The sequence below is a fragment of the Falco peregrinus genome, chromosome 1, assembly GCF_023634155.1.
Source record: "Falco peregrinus isolate bFalPer1 chromosome 1, bFalPer1.pri, whole genome shotgun sequence".
NCBI lineage: Eukaryota > Metazoa > Chordata > Aves > Falconiformes > Falconidae > Falco > Falco peregrinus.
In genome coordinates, this window is record NC_073721.1 from 42,695,541 (window position 1) to 42,715,974 (window position 20,434).

The 20,434-nt window shown below is 44.1% G+C and overlaps 1 long non-coding RNA gene across 1 annotated transcript; it reads right to left on the reverse strand.

Moving 5' to 3' along the window:
- Positions 1–3,382: 3,382 nt before the first annotated feature.
- LOC114010465 (uncharacterized) lies at positions 3,383–19,396 on the reverse strand. The gene is made up of 7 exons (XR_003551889.2): positions 19,309–19,396; positions 19,147–19,183; positions 16,750–16,935; positions 10,926–11,007; positions 9,165–9,292; positions 8,857–9,009; positions 3,383–7,630 (listed from the first exon to the last, which is right to left on the reverse strand). It is a non-coding gene; the product is annotated as an uncharacterized LOC114010465 (long non-coding RNA).
- Between the last annotated feature and the right edge of the window lie 1,038 nt (positions 19,397–20,434).

The following is a 20,434-nucleotide window of genomic DNA, read 5'->3' on the forward strand; positions in this document are numbered from 1 at the left end:
GCTCAAATTCAGAGTTCTCAATAACTGATAATGTGTGTTGAGCTCTGGGGAATCCCAGATCTCAGGGCTGTAAAGGCCCATGAATCCCAAGATCAAAAAACAACTTACTAGCCTGAATTACTTTTTTAATCTCAGTGTCTGTGTTGGGTTCAGTAAGCCTTGGCAGCTGTGATGGAGCATACACAGAGCCTTTTAGACTGAAATGGACATTTACATTGCACCCTGGAGTAGCCAGTGAAGTGCACGATGCTTGTCCAAATGTACATCAATTGCATCACTTCTTAATGAGAATTAATATCTCTGACGTAGCACTGGGGGGCCTCAGTCATGCACCAAGACCCCGGAGTAGCTGACATTTTACTGAGACATAAGAAAAAGGAGATCTGGTTTCAAGAAGCTTCTCAGCAGAGCACAGATTAAGAGGAAGACATGTGTGGCACCAGCTTTAGTTCCCAGTGGGTTTTCAGGGGTCAGTCCCATAAAGGTGGACCAGTCCTTCATCTGTTTTTTTTAAGGTGTTATTTTGCTGCCCTCTCTTCCCAGGAAATGTTGAGCAGGAGCCATTGCTTTTGCCACTACATATTTCACAAAGTGGTTTTGTTTTGTTTTGTTTTTTTTACTTCTTTGATATTCTTTATAGGTTGAGCAGCGTTTCCTTCAGGTCAGCATTACTTGTGCGTTGATTATAGGATCCAGTTAATGAAAAGAAAGACCAGCAAATTTAGAAAAAGAAATAGAATTTTAAAAAGCCAACTAGATGTCACGGACATGAGAAACTCATGGTCCAGAAAGTATTTGTTTAAAACAAGAAAGAAGGCAGAAGTAGATGTTGAAAGAGGTGTCTGTGGTCACATAGTCGGTGGCAGAAGCCAAAGAAGTTACAGAAAAGGGTCTCTTGCGGCACTGCTCTGGTCATACCCACCCATGCCAGTGGTCTTCAAAGTCTGTGTCTACAGAACTGGGAAATGTAGGGTTTGCTGCCAGGGTGAGTGGAGGTAAGGAGCCAAAACCACGTCTACTGTGTGGCTATGTTGTTCACCAGTTGTAGAATAGCTCTAATTTCTCTGAAATACCAGGCACTGGCCAGAGGCAATGCATTAAACTGCAGGGTACCCAGTTGTTCTAACAGGTCTGGCATATACTATCTTTCTGCACTCTCCTGTAAAACAATAATGCCATTTCTCCCATCATTATGCATCACACATCAATCTGGCTGTTCACGAACCGCTCTGACCTGAATCTGTCACTTTACAACAAACTCCTGTAGGATTCCAGGTTTACTGCCATATAACTGCTTTATTATACATGGAAGGCTGTAATAAGCTGATTAAAATACCTTCTTATTTTTTGAAGACTTAATATATACTTTTCTGACATCAGATAAGTACAAAATAAACCCAAAGCTTCACCCAAAATACATTATGCAAAGAAATCTGTCACTATAAAAAGCCTAAACCACGCAGGACTCCCTGTACCGACTCCTTTTGGCACTGCCTTGGCTGCATAAGAGGGATCCCATTGTGGCGACTGTTAATTCTTTAAAAGCCATGAGTCAAATCATCCTTTCTATGATTCAGCTGGTGCAAGATACCTTTCCTCCCTAGGAATGGAACTTTCTGGACCAATATTTTCATTCCGAGGAGGAAAGTTCTGGAGTTAAATGGAAAGTGCTGTTCTCAAAGTTTAGGGTGAAAGGCATCAGTTTTCAGCTCAGGAATCTCAGGACAGCCTCCTTGAAGGAAACTCTGGGAAGTGATTGAAAGAGTCAAGGGCTTCTCTGCTGGATTTTGATTACTTCATGCCAGATGAGACAGAACTGGCCAAATGCTAAAATGGAAATGAAGCGTTTCAATAATTTCCTATTACAAATGTCAACAAAAATTATGTTTTGCTGAATTTGCATTTCTGTAAGAACAAACTGTTCAGCTGGGGTGAAAAAAAATGGCCAGCTCTATTGGCAGAGGTAGTTATCAGAAGTGAAGTTCATCACATCTGTGCTAATGGGGTGTGAAAAGTTGGCTTCACAGAGTACATGTAAACCTTTCTTACTGCTTCTGAGAGGCCTCAGGGGAAGAAGTGATCCCTGATTACTCTCTCCTGTCTACAGCTGTAATATACTCATCCAGACAGGGCTGGAGTGTGAGAAGCCATGGGTTTGCTCCGTGTCCTTACGGGCCAGTCTGGAAAAGTTAGTGTCCATCACACTTCCCATGATTAATGTTCTGTAGAGGGAACCGGCCATAATAGTAAGACATCACACCGCACCCAAATTGGCTCTTTCCCTTGTGTGGCTTCCCACTGCCCCCCCCCCCCCCAATTATTTTATGTGTCTGTTTTTTAACCTCACAGTTGTGGAGGTAGCAAAAGAGTTGCAGCCCTTCTATCATGGCACAAAGGACAAGCTTCTTACTGCAGGACATGTCTTGAGGATGGCTGGTAGTGACGTGAAAGTCTAAAACCTGTTCTGACAGTGGTGAAGAACTGTCCTGGATAAAAAGAACCAAACGTGGTATACGTATGGATAACTAAAATAGACCCAGGAGAAAATTGTTCTGTAAACCACATTAGTGTTTAACTTGGAGGGAGCAAGGTGATTGCTCCAAAAGGAGTCAGCTATCATGTGGGATGTGATTGCCCTGAGGACAGGACCTTGGAGCAAGACGGTGGCATGCATGGCCAAGTAGAACAGTGCTTTTGCAAAATAGAAGGCAGAATTATGATGATCACCTGCAATATTTTAAAACATGACTTTACAAGTTAGAGCCCAGCTTAAAAGGGAAAAAAGGTATTTTGAGTCTTACATCTAAGGCATTGATAGTGGCAGGGTTTTACAGTGTGAGCTGTACAATCAGTGAACAAAAGCCCCAGATATTTCTGCTAATCAAAGCCTGCCTTTTGAATCAGTGATTGGGTTGTTCCTCTTGTTGCAATCACTGACCAGCACAAGCTGAATTACAGTGTTCTTTATTAACTGGCACGGCTTGCTCCACCTTAATTAGTGCAGACCAGTGGAGTCGAGGTGAATGAGGTGAACATTAGATGCAATTTTATCATTGATGTTGAAGAGGCAACCAGACCTCACCTTTTCTCTCTGTAAGTACATGCCTTCCTTTTGTGAGATGATCAATAACACTTCCACTGGAGGAGGTGGGCAAAGCACCTTTCAGAACTGATAATTGTGCAGGATCCAAATCTTTTCTAATAAAATCTTTCAAAACCTTTACAAAATTTCTACTGAAGGCCAGCTTTCCTAGGAGACCTATAATTATTGAGAGCAAGAGAGAAGAGATGAGAGTTATCAACCTGTTTCACATAAATAGAACAAATTCAAACAAGGGACCTGAAAGACAGGGATATGGACAATCAAATAAGAGTGGAAAATAAATAAATAATAATAATAATAAAAGAACAAGGATCAATATCTCTAAGAAAAAAAAGATCATTTAATTTTATACAAACCATAAAGCATGCACACATTCTGTGATTTCCCAGAGGTCTTCTCTTCTGGCTGATTCTATTTTCTTGTAAAACCCACACACTGCATTCACAACTCCTATCTTAGCAGTACAAAATGTGCATTCAGAATGCAGGACATCCCAAGAGACTGATTCCCTTGATGCTGCTCTTCATCTTCTTTTTCATGTTTCAAAGTCAAATATTTATCATTTGACATCTTCTCTGTTTTGCTTTGATCCTTCTCATTGCCCTCACTCTGGAAAATCTGGACAGCAGAGGCACCATCGGTGTCAATGACCGGGAAGATGCAGGAAGACGTTCAGCTTAAGATAGCAGATGGGAAGATGGCTCCAAGACAGCTATTTTCCCCAGACTGTGAGGACCAAAAGTGAACTTAAAAATCCAGTGATATCCCTCTGTCCTCCCACAGAAAAACCCACACAGGCTCCCCAGGCAGCTCTGCCTGCATCTGCTGCCTGCAGCAGGGAGGTTCATTGCAGGGATGGATAGGGGCGATGTTCCTCTGGCAGCACCCCTGCCCTGTGTGTGGCATCCCTTGATGATTTTTCAGCCAGAGATGTATCCCCCTGGCCCCAAGGTCCTCCAGTCCCTTTGGACATCAGCTCTGGTTTCTTTTCACACATGCTTGCCTGTGGAGGCTCAGCTTTTCATCTCTTCCACTTAGTGCAAAGGTGAGAGGACACCAGTCAAAAAGAAAAGGATGAAAAACAAACCAAAGAGGGGGGGAAATACCCACTTAGCAATAACTGAAAATTTCCTCAGATGTCCATACACGAGCCAGATTCTCTGAGGTACCCTCAGTGATAGCAGTGAGGACAGGAGGTGGGGAAAAAAGGAAAAGAAAAAAAATCTTTTCACTGAAACTCACTTGAAAGAAGCAAGGGAACAAGGGTTTGAGCCAGGCTGTAACTCAGCTCCCATGATTGCTGCTGTGTTGGGCAGTGCTTATCATCCTGTGTCGTTCAGGGAGCTTTCAGGTGATTGCTCTAAAAATACCTTATCTGCAATGGTTAAAAATAATTTCCTCCTTTCTATTTATTGACTTCCCTCTTTACCTTTATGACCTCCCATTTCCAAACATCTCCCAAGTACTTAAAAATAACTATTTGTCTTTCTTCCTTCCCAGTCTAATTTGAATAGTTTATATAGCACTGTTTAATTGGGTGCATACAGAAAATGAAGACCTGAAAGAGGATTTTTGCATTTGCTGTTTAGCGTGACACTCAGTCTGATCTCTCAGGAATGAACAACACTGTCTCTGAACAGGTTTTGGGTGATTCAGATATGACCTGTTTTCTTTTGAGCTACTGTTTTGTGGTCCTGGTGGTCCGCAGGCTGAGGCAGAAGCACGCTCAGGGAAAGAGAGGCATTTCAGATTGAGGCGAAACAGCATACAGAGCAGCAAACCACAATAACTTGCTTTGTACCTGGATTAACAGCTGTGTCTTATTCCATTTATAGTCTTTCCTTGCTGCACCTTCTCTTGCTGTACGCACGAGCTGGTACCACAAGGCGCTTGGACAGTGGAGCTGGCCCAGTGTCTTCTTGGCCATTGTGTAATTGTTGTCTCTCATGGTTTGAAGTGGGTGTTTATTTCTTCATTTTTTATCTTCTGACAGCAAGAGGAAGCAATCTTGAACTCATCAAAGAGGATGAACTCTGTAACACTGCCACTTCAGGCTGAGTTGTCTCTTTAAGGCACCAGATAGTTTCTTTAAACATTAACTTAGGTAAGGGAGAAGGCTGTGCTTGTGAGAGTCCGTGGGTGTAGGCACGGCAGGGTGGGCTGTGCAGGTTGTCTGTCCTGGTTTGATTTGGAAGGGCAATTTAAAATTACATTGTTCATCCTTTGCTAGAGATGGGGTATTATTTAGCAAGCGATAGTATCAAACGCAGGGGAAAAAAAGTCCAGGAGAATGGATACAGATGCACTTCATTTAATTTAGTACTTTCATGCTCCTCACTTCGTGATTGGGGACGCAGAGAACAGCAGCCACTTTGTGCTGCAAGCACAGCTTTTTATAAGGACTTTGCAGTAGCTTCTGCCCTATTAACACTTGCTGTATTCTACTCCCAGGCTTAATTATTCATCTTATACCCAAAAGTGCAGCAATGATTAAACTGAAGAGCAGTTAGGCATTTTCAAATGGAAGTGATGCAGCAGCACTGAAGAGATGCGTATTTCAAGGGTACAGGTTTGTCCCTCTCCCCCTGCCCAGATCTCCTCTCCGCTAAGCATTGCCTCTGTGTTCCTCCACTGCTCAATCTTTAAAACACCTCTCTTTGTTTCCCTCTCTCTCCCCTCTCACAATTACATTTTTTGCCTCTCTCATGTCATTACCTTTCCCCTCTGTTGATTTGCCTCTGCAGCTGTATTTTCTCTGTTGCTCTCTCTGCAGGCTTGGATGAAAGCCCATTGAAGACAACTGAAATTTTCTTACTGACTGTTGGAAGGCACTGTTGAAAGGAGGAAACATTAAGGATAACAAAACTTAACGGCAGCTTTCTGTCTGTGCATTGGGGATGGGTCAAGTGACTTCTCTTTATGTTTCCAACAGGCTTTAGTTTCTCTGACTCCATGTAACTTGAGCAAACCATTTAAGCACCATTTCTGAAGGGCAAAGATGTGCAGATCCCAGGAGAAAGAACAAAATGGTCCTTTGAAGGGGCCATCTACTGAGAAGTAAGCCTTCTCACCTCACTCTGAGTTTTGAAAATAACTTCAGATGAATGCAGGTAACAGTGAAGATGGCTAATTTCTGCCACCAAAAAGTTAGGTTTTCAGTTGACACTAGTCATTTAAGCCATAGAAAGAGAGACTGTTACCTTTGGAGGATGAGTCATCCCACCCACTTTAGACACTGTACATAGGAAGAAGTGACTCATCCTCTGGAGATGTCTCCCTTTCTCTTCACAGCCTGTAGAGGAAGGCTAAATCACTGGCTTAGACATCTAAACTTTTACATGGGTAAAGCTGGGTAAAATTAATCCTCGCTTTGCTGAAGAAGACGCAGATGCTGCCATGCTTCACAGCAAAGCACTGCGATGGACACCACACCGCTGTGCTCTGTGACCCTGTGAGCGGAGCTGCAGCAAGCGGAGCCACAGCATGTGCCACCTGCCCTGGCCGAAAGAGATCTGAAGCAATTGCTGCCCATCAGTGTGCCAGCTCAGGCGCAAGCTGTGGCCTCAGCTGAATTCTCCTGGGACACAGCAGGAATTCTTTCTGTGTTTCCTGCTACTAAGTAGTGGGTGAACACTGGGTGAGCCCTACTTGATTTCAAAAACTTCTTCCCTCTCCTTTGGCACCCCACTTGGACATTGCACCCTGTGGGCTGTGGTGCCTTCTTTCCACTGAACTTCTCACCCTCAGCCCCCCGATTCTGATTTGATATCTCTAACAGGCTTGGCTTACTGTCCCTGGGACTACTAGGGCATCCCAAGATCCTGGGCAGGTGGGAACTGTGTCGAAGACCTGGTTTCATTTTCCAAATGCAGTCCAGCCAGGCTAGCCAGGGCTGGGCTCGCTGTCTCACAGCAGAGGTACCAGTCCAGCACTTCATTATTGGAGTGCAGCCAGTTCTCTGGTGAGAGAGCATGAGAGCACCGTTCAGATTTTTCACTTCCAGAAAACCACATGATGGGAGAGAAGTTAGGACTTGTTCTCTCTTGCTCATAGTTTCTCCCTTGCATTTTTTTGGGGGCTGCATCGGTACACTCATTTATAAAACTGACCTGAAGACAAATGCGCACAAGCTTTTCTTGCCTTCCCACTGCTATCTTGGAGGCAAGGCTCCAGTTTTTAACCATATGACACAGCAAGATAAGCTTTACAATGAAAAGCAAACAAAGCAAGGCCAGCCCCAGGCCTCCAAGCCATGATCTCCTTTGTTCAACATTTTCCCGGGAGGTTGTTGGAGATACCTGTGAATAAGGCTGAATGCAGAGATTCAACTTTGCTGAAGCAAAGAGCACAGCATTCTGGGTTATTAAACCATTTGTCTTACAGCCCAGAGGAGAAGGAGTTTGCTACAGAAAGTCACAAACGGACTGAGTTTGCTCGTCTCAAGCCTGCTTCTCTCCATTTTGCTGCACCGACAGCTTGGCACCGTTGTAGCATGAGCACCAACTTCTGGCGAGAGGAGAGCAGAGACTGAGAAATGCAAAAAAAGGATGTGTCAGTAAAGCTATTTTTGAAACTGTCTCTGGCTCTTGTCTGCATTATCTCCAGATCTCCCCTCAACAGTATTTTTTTGCTGTTCATGATAGGTTGAGGGTTTTTTTTTTCAACATAGCGTTATAAGAAGAGTTAATACTGTCAAAAAAACTCACTCTTAGAGTAAACTATATTCTCCATGGCATGGTAATACAATATGCTGTTAAATTCTTTCACTCAGGAGGGAATAAAGGATATTTGAGCATAAATGCATTATCCACAATCCACAATAGCACAGCCTATCCCCCTGTGGATAATGCTATTAGTGCTACATTTCAAATTAAAAAGCATATGCTCTTCTTCTTTCAAAAACAAGGGAGTGCTGCCCACTTCCTTCACTTGACTAAAAACAAAAGCTTTTAAAGTGATAAAACAGCATTCATTTGATAAAAACAACCATCTGCATCCGATTTAGCTAAGTGTTCACATTTAAAGACAAATTGCTGGTTGGGGAAAAATTAAATACAAGTGTGAAGGTTGACTAGATTCGACCACAAATTGGTATCTACTATCCCCATCAGTACTAACCCTAATAATGACACTAAATCCTGACCTTAAGTAGCAAGTCTTGATTGAGGGCTCTTTAAATCATTTTACTCACAACCCCTCAAATAAACACGTTCTCAAACGCACCCTCCCTCTTCTCAACCTATTAGTCTGTATTAGTGTAAGTGGGTTGCTTATTAAGTTTTTTATATCTTCAGAATAATTTGGAAAGACACCAAGGCCTTAATGTACCAGATTTTCATAACGCAATGCGATATTAACAAGCATCAAACTCCATCAATGATCTGTGCAGCAGGCATCCTTAAAGTATGTAATTAAGATAACACAAGATAACATCAGCCACAAAAAAGAAAGTGGAGGAGGGAACACATGCAGCTTTCTGAGACCATCCCTTTGAGGTCAGAACATGGCAGCAACACGGGAACACTAAAAAGCTCTTCTGGTAGTGCGCTGAACTGGGATGAACAGTGTGTTGCACGGATCAATCTCAGAACAACAGCAACTAGCACAGCCAGAACGGAAGATGAAGAATCAAATGTACAAATGTCCTTTTAGAAATGGCTATTCAGACTCTTATGGAAAAGTGCTCCAGTGTTATATAAACTTTCCTTGGTTTTTAAATCGATGAGGAACATAGTAAAGGCAACAATACCCACCTGTTAGGGAGCGATTTTCATCAGTAAATCTTACAGCTTTTGCAAAAAGGGTCAGTATTTTGAATTCCATGCAAGTTATCTCCATCACTTCAGTGCCTGTGCCACTTTTCTGGGCACCCCACAAAGGTGGATGTGTCCATGGGGGTATGTGCGCTGGGGGGCAGGAGAGGTGATAACAAAACACAATTAGTGAAACCAAAATCATCACTATTAGCACTTTGCACTTTCAAGAACCACCCAGAGTTCCCCATCTGCTGGGCTATTTCTGCTCTGTTTAGGAACAGTGAAGTCGTGGGAAAAGTACTTACCAGCAGGTTCCATGAGCTTTGAGGACTGTCTAGGGCTGTGCACACCTCCGAACCTCAGTTCACTGGTACATGGCTTGGTATTTTCATGCTGGAAAGTGTGGTTGCAGATTTGCCTGCCGTGCCTTTTCCTAGCATAGTAGAATACATCCTCACACAACTGAATATGTATATTTAGCTGTTATGAAATAAAAATTAAAAATCCTGGCATAATGAGGTAACAAGTTTATTTCCCACCAGAAGGTTCGGTCCATTCGGGCAAAACTTTCTGTATTCCCAGACAGTAATAGACAAGCCCAAATATATATTTTAAATAACATCAGAAAGGAGAGATTACAAAGCATATTTCAGACATCCAGGCTTATAAACCCCGCCTTTCCCTATTCACAACCCCCAGGCTCAGGCAGAAAAGTAAACCAATTTGTCACTACTGCTGCCTAATGTCAGGATAAAAGTGTGTGCTATTCCCATCCCTTTGCCAGAGGTCACTGGATGCAGCATCTCAAAGATTTCTGAAGGAAAACAAATGAGTGCAAACATAATAAATTGCAAGTAAGAATCCCTGTCGTGACTAGTAGGAAGGCAGGGGGGATGATATCTTTTGGGGGCAGCAGGAGAAAAAAAGATGTGCACGGTTCATCCAGCACAAGACTACTTTAATCACTTTGCAAGGGGATGGCTGGTTGCAAGGACAAACGGATAATACATGTTTCGCTAGGGCCGATAGCGAGATAGTGAGTATCTTTGAATGTACTGATACAGCAATTAAGCAAACTAGTGTCCTTGGGCAGCTGCTGAGGTTTCTTAAAAGCGGAGTTTTAGACAGCACTTCAAGTCTTCCCTCAGTAACAGTGGGGATGCACAGAAAACGTGCTGTGGTGCATGCTGGCAGGAGCAGAACATGTCTGGGGCATCATTCCCTCCTCCATGGCGATGTCTGGGGCCACAGAGTACTGACCTGGCACGTTCCCTATTCTAGCCTGCCCTTCCATGGGGGTGGATGGAGGCATATCTTGATGTTATTCCCATGTCAAATGTAGGGCGGCTTCTTGGCAATATGGGGCGGTAAGAGAAACCACAAACTTTTGTACCCTTGAGCTGTTGCCAGTAGGATCAATTAATCAAAAAAACCCTGCAACTGGACTTGCTTTCCTGTGCAGCTTGGACAAATTTATTTGATGGGATTATAAAGCTAGATCCTTCTTTTGGTATCCTCACATATATAAGGATGTCAGTTTACACTAGCAGTGCATGCACGGCAGATCCCGAAAGACCCCTAGAGAAACAACAGCACAAACAGATGCCATTTTGGCTGACCACAGAAACTAGGAAAAAAGCCCTACAAATCTGGAAGTCTTACAAAGCTTAACAGCTAGATCTACCAACCCAGTGTCAGTCTCCAGTCAGGAATGGACTGGGTTCACACTGAGGCATCTGTTGCCTGATGAGCAGTGGGCTGCCAGGGTTCCATAAAAGAGTGAAACAAACCCTCGGTTCCCACCTCCCTCCCCAACTCCGACATGTCTGGCTGGGACATCCACACCGGGTCACTCTCCATGCACAGGGTCACCTGGGGAAGTTGCATTATGCTTGTGCACTGCAATGATTAACTTCTAGCCATGGGTTTATTCAGCTAATTTTGCTTTAGAAATTCTTTCTAATTTATTAGACTCATTTTGCCCTCCTACAGCTGAGATAATTAATTCTTTGGATTTATTTGCCGAATATTTTTTCCTGGAATTATTTTTTTGTGCCATCACTTACCTGAACTGTAAGCTTCTGCAGGTTGTCCTTTTTCGTCTGTTTGTAGTCCATCTAGCGCTTTGACTGGGGGCACACTGTCCCTCTGTGAGACAGAGATATATATGTGTATTTAAAAAAACAGACAGGACATTGATAGTACTCTGTATCCCATGTTCACGTTGTGCTGGTTAGTTCTGACACAACTCAGAGTCCACATGCTGTGTATCGCTCCCCCTGATTTCACACACATTTCTCTATCAAAGCATGTTGTTAGGACTAAAGCTTAGAAACAAAGTTGAGCTCCTACTAATACTCCCCAGTGGTCATTCCAAAGCATAGGAAAAGGAGGTTCAGCCACTGAGCAAATAAAAGCTGTATTAATTAAGCTGTTATTTCTGGAAGGTGTTTTGAGGTATTTTCTCATTGTTATTTTGTTCCCTTTTGTGGAATGCCTGTGCCTCGTGACCCCACCTGACACTCTCACCACCATCCTTGCTCTTTCAAGGTATCTTTTATTGCCAGACAAAGAGAAAAATATATATTTGAATGTGGCCACCGATAGGCCATTGCTATCATCTCTACAACAGAAAAAGGCATCGCAGAATAAAGACATCATTGGCATCATCAGGAAGCCAGGTGTAGGCAGAGAGGGCTGAGGTGTTATCACACATTACAAGGATTAAAGGTTGCCAGCCTTGACTTTGGCCACACTAGGGCAGATTCTCAGCTGGTGTAAACTGAAGTAGCTTCCATGAAAAGAATTGAACTATGCCCATTATATCCTGTGACTTCATTGCCGTCAAAGAGCACGTGATGGAAAGAGATCTCAAAGGTCATTGCATCCAGTCCCCTGCTACCACAGGCAACCACACTACACAATCCCACTTGCAATCTGAGTGAGCTTCATCATAAAACTAGTCAGGCTGCTGCTTGCCACCCACTCCTGCTGAAGGCTGTTCCAGAGCTTCCCTCCTCTGCTGGCTGCAAACCTCCTTCCAGCTTTCAAACAGAATTTGTTAAATGGATTCCATTCTGGCTTGCTTTCTGAATGCACAATTTGAAGGCAGCTGCGGATGGAAGCAGAGGCTAGCAGGGCCTCTTTGTATTTCATTTGTTCCACAAGCCTGGGAAAACATTCCACAGATGCAGGAAGCTCACTGCATGGACGAAAGGTAGGGCTCAGCTTTTCCTCCTCGTTGTGCGTGGCATGTAGGCAATGTCACTGAAGCTACGGAGCCTTCTGCAATTCAATTTCAGTCTTTTCTTCAAAGATCACCATCTAGCAAGCAGAGCTATATCCTTATGGTGAGGCTTACCCCAGGACAACTAATAGCAAGGAGACAATATCTGTACCAGTTGCTTTTCCAAAATCCCAGGTCAACCACCAGAAATCTACAGGCAGTTCACTCCCAAGGGCTGCCTAGGATCACCAGGCCAAACTCAAACAGAATTAAATCCTGCAAGCTCCACAGTGAGCAGAAAGATGGGTTGCTTCTGCCCCCTGGCCCCTGGATGTGATGTTATGACAGCTTAACATGGAGAGTAAATTATACTTTAGCCATTCAGGTTCATCTAACTATGATACTTCATGTTGGGTGCACCACAATTTTGACCAGCTGGGGGCTAGGGGCAACACCAGTGCTGTCATGAGGATGGCTGCATCCATAGCAAACTGGCAATGTGGGTCTGTACTGCTCAGTCTCACCCCGCACCTTCCAGTAGTGGCAGGGAAAAAGTCCTCTTAGTTTTAGCACAAACTGATGGTGGGCTACAGCCTGCTCCATCAAGGCATGTCCTGGGCTTGGGGCCTCCTGAGAACACTCTGGTTATGTTTAGTCAAGGCTTCAAAGCTTGGTATACACATTATTTTTCTTTCTGCACAGAAACAAAACATTTTTGCCTAGCATTTTCACCTTGAGGAATATGAAAAATATCAAAGGAAATATGCTTTATGAAAAAAAAAATATAATCAGCTCAACAAAAAAGATTTCTCAAGAGGGATGTGATCAGATGAAGGGAGAATTCACTTCTGGACTTCCATTTGTCTGCAAGTAATATACCATTGTTTTGGCTGGGTTTTTTAAGGCTAAAATGACAGTGATTAAGAGATTCATTTAGTAAGCTTCTGTTCTTTCCTTCCAGGCACACTCTCCCTGGAGGAGTTAAATTGGAACTCCAAAGAGGCTTCTGACAGTGGGGAGCTCAGACGAGTCATGGGGAGCATATTTCAGCGGGTTTTGAGGGTGGCAGGTAGTGATTTTGAGTGAGGAATGGGAAGGCCGTAGTCTCTGCTCAGCCCTAGCTGGCTTCCAGCTCTCAACGCCCAGGAACGGCCCTGATCCTGCTAAAAGACAGTGAAACAGGTTGATGTACTTTCCTCAGAAGCTTCCTAAAAGAGTGTTGCCTCAGTGACACAGTAATAATTGCCGAATTTAGGTAAAAATTTGTAAAGATTCTCCCTTCCTGCTGTCTCATCAACTACATTTTTGTTTTATTTGTGGTACTCACAATGCCTGTAACATAAAAATGGCTACTGCAAGCTAGTACGTGAAAACTTAAGGCATTGTTTTCATAGAGATTGATCCTGTGAGGTACTGGGCATGCTGACCCCCGTTCTGTGTGGTACTTAAGTATCTGTTCAGCTTTGAACATACTGTGAAGCGCTTTGCCTTGAGGACGCGGAGGTGGATCAGGAGTCTGCAGGGATGGATCCCATGGCTGTGGCTGGTAGGACCCAGAGCTGAACACTGGGTGTTACTGGCGGTGTGGAAAGCCCAAGAGGACCTCATGCACACTCAGAGCAGTTTCCTGGCTTGCCCTGGAATAGAGGAACCCACCCTTGGAAGAAATGCACCTTTTTGGTAGGGACCGCTCTCTTCTTGTTGCAGTGTCCTCTTGCCAGGCCACCATTAATAGGGACAGCCCAAAAGGTTGATACTCACATATGGAGCGAGAAAAGCCTCTAAAACACAGACACAGAATGCTTATCCTCAAACTAGACCCAGCAGCTCCAGGAGGATTAAGTACAAACTCTCTTTGCTATACTTTTCCTTCTTTCTTTGTCTTCCTTAGAATCTTTTTTCAATTATTTTATTTCTTTTTGCCTTCTCTCTTTTCTCCTTCCCATAAACCTTTGCTCTTCCACCTCCATCTCCCACACTGCTCTTTTTATGTTAACACCAGCTTATCCCCCTACGATCCTCCTGCTACCCTGAGGAAACTCTTAATTTTTTCCATCCTGGTCTGCCATGGTAAGTCTCATTCTTCTGCTATTCTCTTACTTTCATTCTTTTTTCTGGAGTCCATTCCAGTCCTCCCCCCTCCTCCTTGCCTCACAACTTTTCTCTGTCTGGCTCCAAAGCTGTTCCACTCCTGGGCTCCAGGGGGGAGTTCAGCAGTAGCTGACACCAGGAGTTTGAGCCCTGGAGATAAGGAGATACTGCTTGGTTGTGCTCTTTGGGAGCTCTGAAAAGCTTGGCCAATTAACAAGGACATGGGAGCACACCTGCCGCTAACAGGCTTTTAAAACAGACTTCAGAAGCACAAAATGGGTCAATAAAAACAAGACATTAAGTTGATGTCAGAGGTTGTGTACATATGACAATAAATATCTTCACATGGTGGAATCCTTCCCTCTGTTGGAAGGCTCCTGGCTCTTGGCCAAGTAAACAGGCTCTGCAGCACATAGAAATGAGGCGACAGAGTCAGAGGAGGGTACAAGGAGCCGTTGTCAAAGGCAACAGAGACACCAGCTGCTTGTACCTTACTGGTAACCCTACCCAAGGTGTCCATCATGAAGCCAGGCAAAGAAGTAATAATATATTAGTATTCTTTTTTTTTTTACTGTGTAGCAGTATTTTAGATTATAAAATAATGTCAGAGCAGGGGGTGTACATACTAACTTGCAATAAAAAGCAAAACTGCTGGAAGATTTTCCCTTATAGGCTTATTTTGTCAAGTATTGTTCCACATTTACTTTTTTCCCCTCTTAAACTAAGAAACAGATCCTCCCTCTGCATTGTGAGAAGCACCTTTTGAAGACAAGAAAGAAAGAATGGGAATAAAATAGTAAAACATAAAATAAACCCTGGAGCCCATGCTTCTACTCCCAAGCGAAAGGAGATTTCAAAGGGATGCATTTGTAATTTAGATTTCTGAACAGCAGTGAAGAGAAACCCCACTACTGACTTTCCTGCTGAAGACGCCGAGGCTGTGCTCCTCTTACCGATGGCAGTAAGATTTGGTAATAAGCTTGAGAACAATGACCCAAACCCCATCAGCGATTTAGCCGAATGAATCCTGCAAGTCACTCACATGACTCCGATCAGGGCTTTATCAGCTTGACTTCCCCCCACATCTCCTCACATTGCCTGGGGATGCCAAATCCTGCTACCCTGAGGAAACTGCCTTATGTTGCCACCATCATATACTAAAAGGGACCTGTGGCTGTGGCAGACACTTGGATGTTGTTACTACTTCTTGTCCAGCACAGTGGAAAGGGGAACAGCAGAGCCTGAGGGGCCACCTGGAGCAGACCCAGGTCTCAGAGGATGGTTGCTGCCAGGAGAGAAGTGGTTTGAGCAGCGTCTCAGGGGCACAGCCTAGCTGTGGCACTGAGGTGGCTGTACCATTGCATATTGACAAAGGAATTGTATTTTTTCCTTCTTTAACCCTCTCCAGGTGTAGATGACATTTGCTACATCACATCCTCACAAGACCGTGGTCTGAAGGTAATCTTATTACTTTCCAAGCTTAACTTCAGTGGAAACAGGAGGGGGTAATTTGGGCTAGCTTTAATTTTACAATAACTATCATTTATCTTCTCAGGTAGCGGTCTCCAGTGTCCACCTCCCACCTTTGTCACTGCCAAGGACCACTGGACTTACTCTGTTCCAGCAAAAGCACTCAGTCAGCACAGCAAGGTGAACTGAACGCGCTGATTTTAATTTGGATGAGAAATGAATTGCAATAAGATCCCCACCACACCAGCAGCCCCCTATGGCTCAGAGATATTTGAGGGAGAGCAACACTGAAGAAAGGGAAAAAATAATAACAGGGTCCTTGCTGGGTGCTCCCCACCCCCTCACCCCGTGACTGTTTATTAAAGGTGAATTCCTGAGGGTGTTTGGAATCTGTCTCTGACTAACAGTGATAATAACATTGAAAGCTTTGTTGAGACCAGCATGAACTTCCACATTTCTGAATCTATATGAGTTTTTGAACTCCTGAGGGGTTAATATATCCAGGTGAGAGAGTGGACAACTAACCCGTATCTATCAACCACCTGGATCACCATGGCTGGAGCTACAGGAGATGTCGTGGATCATAGCACAACCCCTCTCACACTCCTTAGGCTCCTTCCAGCCTCATGTGAGGACCCACGGCCCCACTTCCAAGGTGGAAATAACAGCAGCAGAGCTGGGTGTGCTCTAGTATGGGAGTGCCCTCCTCCCAGCATCGCTGCCTTCAGGGCACAGGCCGGTGCCTCCCTTACCCTGCCCTTGCTACAGCACAGTGTCCAGCACGCAGCGGGCTGGAAAACCTGGGATCTCTGCAGTACCAGGAGGAGGGATTAGCCCACACCATCAGTCAGTGGCAAGTTTAAAGACACATCAGTAGAAACTGGGGACCATCAACAGTGGCTTCGTCTCACAAAAGCACACTCCTGTGGCTGTTTTCTTCTAAACCACTGGCCACCCTCATCCAAATCTTCTCTTAATGCTTACAAAGAACATTAAAAAGCAAAACCCCCAGAGTTTTTGCAATTTAATAGCAGAAAAATAGAAAAGCGCATCATGTGACCTATCACTAAAAAAACAGAAGATATTTACTCTTATCACAGTACCTGGGTTTTTGCTGACATATTTCTGTTCACTTGGCTTGAACTCCAGGTGGGCAGAAGCTCTGCTGACTTCCTTGTGAAGGTGAGGCACTGTCACAAGGCTTGTCATTTCTGCTTGTGCAGATACAGGCTGTAGCCAAAGTCTTCATTTAAATGCTTTAAAATCCCAGATGTTACATCTGAAATCACCTGTGTAAACATTTTCTGAGAGTGAGCTCCTCAGTCACATATACACCACTGCTTAATAAATGTAATCTCCCTTGAATTTGAGGGAGCAACAAAACATCAGAAGCTTTTCCCATTCTAGCTCTGGTAATTCCAAAAGTTTAAAAGGCAAACTTCCTCACATATGTACAATATGGAGAATCTAGATTTGGAGCAGTGAGAGCTAAAATTGTCTGTCTTTAGGATTCCCTGTAATTTGAAGAATATAAAGACCCTGAAAACATCCAAGCAGAAGAGACACACACACACACACACCCCTTTTCATCAGCCTTTACAGTTTGAGATGAAAAGAAATTCTAAAATTGTTTCACAGCTCAATTTAAAAGCGCAAAGTTACATAACTAAAACCAGAATGAGAACTGGTGCCTGGGCACACAAAGACAAGAACCTCCTGGGTCTGATTTAGGTCACCTTTGAGACAAACGATCAAATAAATTCCTCCTGAACCTGGGACTGAAATCCTGAGAAGAACATAACCAAACCAGCTCATGCAGAAGCAGGACAGAAGGAGGGACCTTACCAGATGTTCCCAACACAAACCTTGTATAATTAACAGGTGCTGTAAATGAAGCAAAGCCAACATGACAGTCACAGCTGGATTGTCGTCTTTGCTGAGCTTTGTCTCCTTCTGACCAAGTGCAGACATCAGCATCCCTTCCCTTTTTGGGTGCCAGATGCATCTCTGACCCCCTCCCCCAGCCCAGCTCAGGTCAGGCCTGGCCTCTTTCCTACACTGACCAGCCTTTTGCAAAACAGACATCTCTGCCCGTTTGTGGTCACCTTTGCTGAGCCACCCTGGCACTAGCAGCCAAAGGCTTTTGCTGACCTTGGGTGACTGCTTCTCCTTTCCAGTCCTGTTATTGCTCTCTTCTGGATTGCCTGCTGCTGCAGAGCTCCCTTAATGTCAGCTGAATAAATGGATTGGGTGGAAATGTGGGGAAATGAACTCACGGGCTGTTATGATGGAAATAGTTCAGCTTCAGTCAACTTTACCATTAAGCCCATCGCAGAAGTGTGTGGTGTGTAGGGTGCCTCCTCACAGAGGGCTGAGAACTGGGAACTCTGCTTCCTAGTTCACCCAGTGGAAAGCAGGGTGAGTGGGAGATACAGGCTTTGACCTCCAGGTTCTCCTTTCTGGATGCATGAAGAGCATTAACAACCCTTCCAGTGGCCTCCACCTTCCTCCTACCCTTTCTCTGTACCCCTTCCTTTGTCCCAAAACCTTTCTACATCTCTTCATGTGCCAAGCAAAACCGATCACTCCGGAGTTCTTTCATCTCTCATCTACACAGATTCTGTTCCCTGACAAATTTCTCCTTTTTGTACAGGAACTTCAAACCATTCGTTGTATGAAACCCATCCAGCTTGGGGGTCTCCTTGCTCCAGTCTGCAGACATGCCAGTCTCAGGACGTGAATGGTCAGTTTCAACAACTTTATTCCTCCATCCCCACCTGCTGCTGTGGGGATAGTCACTGTAGTCCAGTGGCTCTGCCTCCTTTGTTGGAGCTGGTCATGCCTGACATGGTCTCTGGGCAGTGGAGGGATGCTATGTGTACCTGAATATGACCCCTAGCTGAGGATAAAGCTCCACAGAGACACACTGGATGCACAACCATGGAGAGGGAGAGGGAAAGCGTAAAACCAAAGTGAAAAACTGCATTTGGGATGACTGCAGAAATTGCTCAGAGGCTGCTAGCGATGGCAATAACTGAAGCTTAAGATCTTCAGTACAGCCCCCATCTGAGCTGATTCCTTATCATTTCCACGCTTTCCTGTTTCACCCTTGATCTACCCTATGAAGTCTGTGTGTGTCCCCTGAGTTGCCAGCCTGACAGCCCCTGATGACGGGTTGCTGATCCCATGAATCACAGAGCTCTTAAGCCCTTTCTCATCCCTTCCAAACACATCCCTTCATTTTGGATGATGCAGTGAGCTTCTTACATATCTCTCAGTTGCCTGGTTACCAGGTTAACACTGATGACAAGTGCTGGATGACAGTTTGTTTAACACTGCTTTCTCCATGGTCTGGGCTCCAGCCTTCTCTGCTCCTAACTTCCTGCAGTGTCAAGTCTTCAGATGCTCTTATTCAGAGTGTCTCTCCAGTACCCAGCCTTCTGCAACCTATGCTCGGTCTAGTCTATCCTGTAATCTCCAATGTCCTCTGATTGAATTACCTTGTCACATCTTCACAGACCAGCTTCCCGAGGATCCCTCAAAAAAAAAAAAAAACGATTTAATGTCTCCATTCTTAAGAAGGCTGTTGGAGGGAAGATCAATGCTTTTCCTCCCCCCCTGCACTACAAAGAAGGTATAGTCATATATCATTGACTCCCTACCTTCTGAGCTCTCAATCTTGAGGAGAGATGTCTCTTTATATGTTCACATGTGACCCCATATAATAGGCTATAGTCTTGCTGTTGCAACTGTATTATAAAGGAATAATATTAGTAACAAAGCACATAACTGGCAAAAATCTCCTTGCATCACTTATATGCAGATGATGCCCTTTAAAACACAGGCCCCCTCTCTGTTATATATTTACAGTCTTGAGCACAATGTGGCTCCTACATAATGTAAATAAAAGATACCTTTAAATCCAGATTTTCTTCCATCTTGAAAATGAGGAAGGGCATTCATATTGCACAGTTCTAACATCTTCCTATGTTTTTGTCCTTTGTAGCATCACTGAAGACGCTGAGTGAATGCATCTGATTTTCTAACCCCAGAACTTCTCAGAGAAGACTTCAATCTTTGAAGTCTCCCCTAGCCTGGGCCAGTGTGATCCTATTGTACCTCCAACACTTCAGAGCATCTTCCCTCCCTAAGCTAAAAAAGGACATCAGTCCTCTCACCGCCAAAAGCACTCTACAACTGAGTGGTCTTTTGGAGAGAGGTGTCTCAGAGGCTGTATGAGAGGCATTTGTCCAGCTGGCAAACAGACTGACCAAAATACATTTTATTCTTCCAGTGCTGAAGCCCAGAGCTTTTGGATGAATATGTGCTTAACTATTTGTAATTGACCTTTGCACAAAAGAACATGAAATTTTTATAGCCTAAAGCCTCATTTATTAACTTTACTGGAGTGTAAAATATTGCTGTTTGCTATAAATTTGTACCAGGACAAACAATATATATGCTAATTAGTGGCTGTGCAGCCATTCGGGGGTGTATGTGCTCACCAGTCATTTCCAACAGGCAACAGAAAAGAATGGAATAGACAAATGACAATTGAGTAGTTTGATACTCTCTGTTCAAACAGTGAAGTCTGAAGAGGTGAATTAATGGTGTTCATTATAACAAGTCCATTTCCTTTTCATTTCCTTTATAAATTAGTCCAGGTAACATGCTGTGTCCCTGAGAGAGCCGATCAGAGGCAACCTGCTGAGATGCACCTGCAAAACTGATCACTCCGGAGTTCTTTCATCACTCCTTACTTTGCTTTCCCCTTCCTTTGCCTTCCTT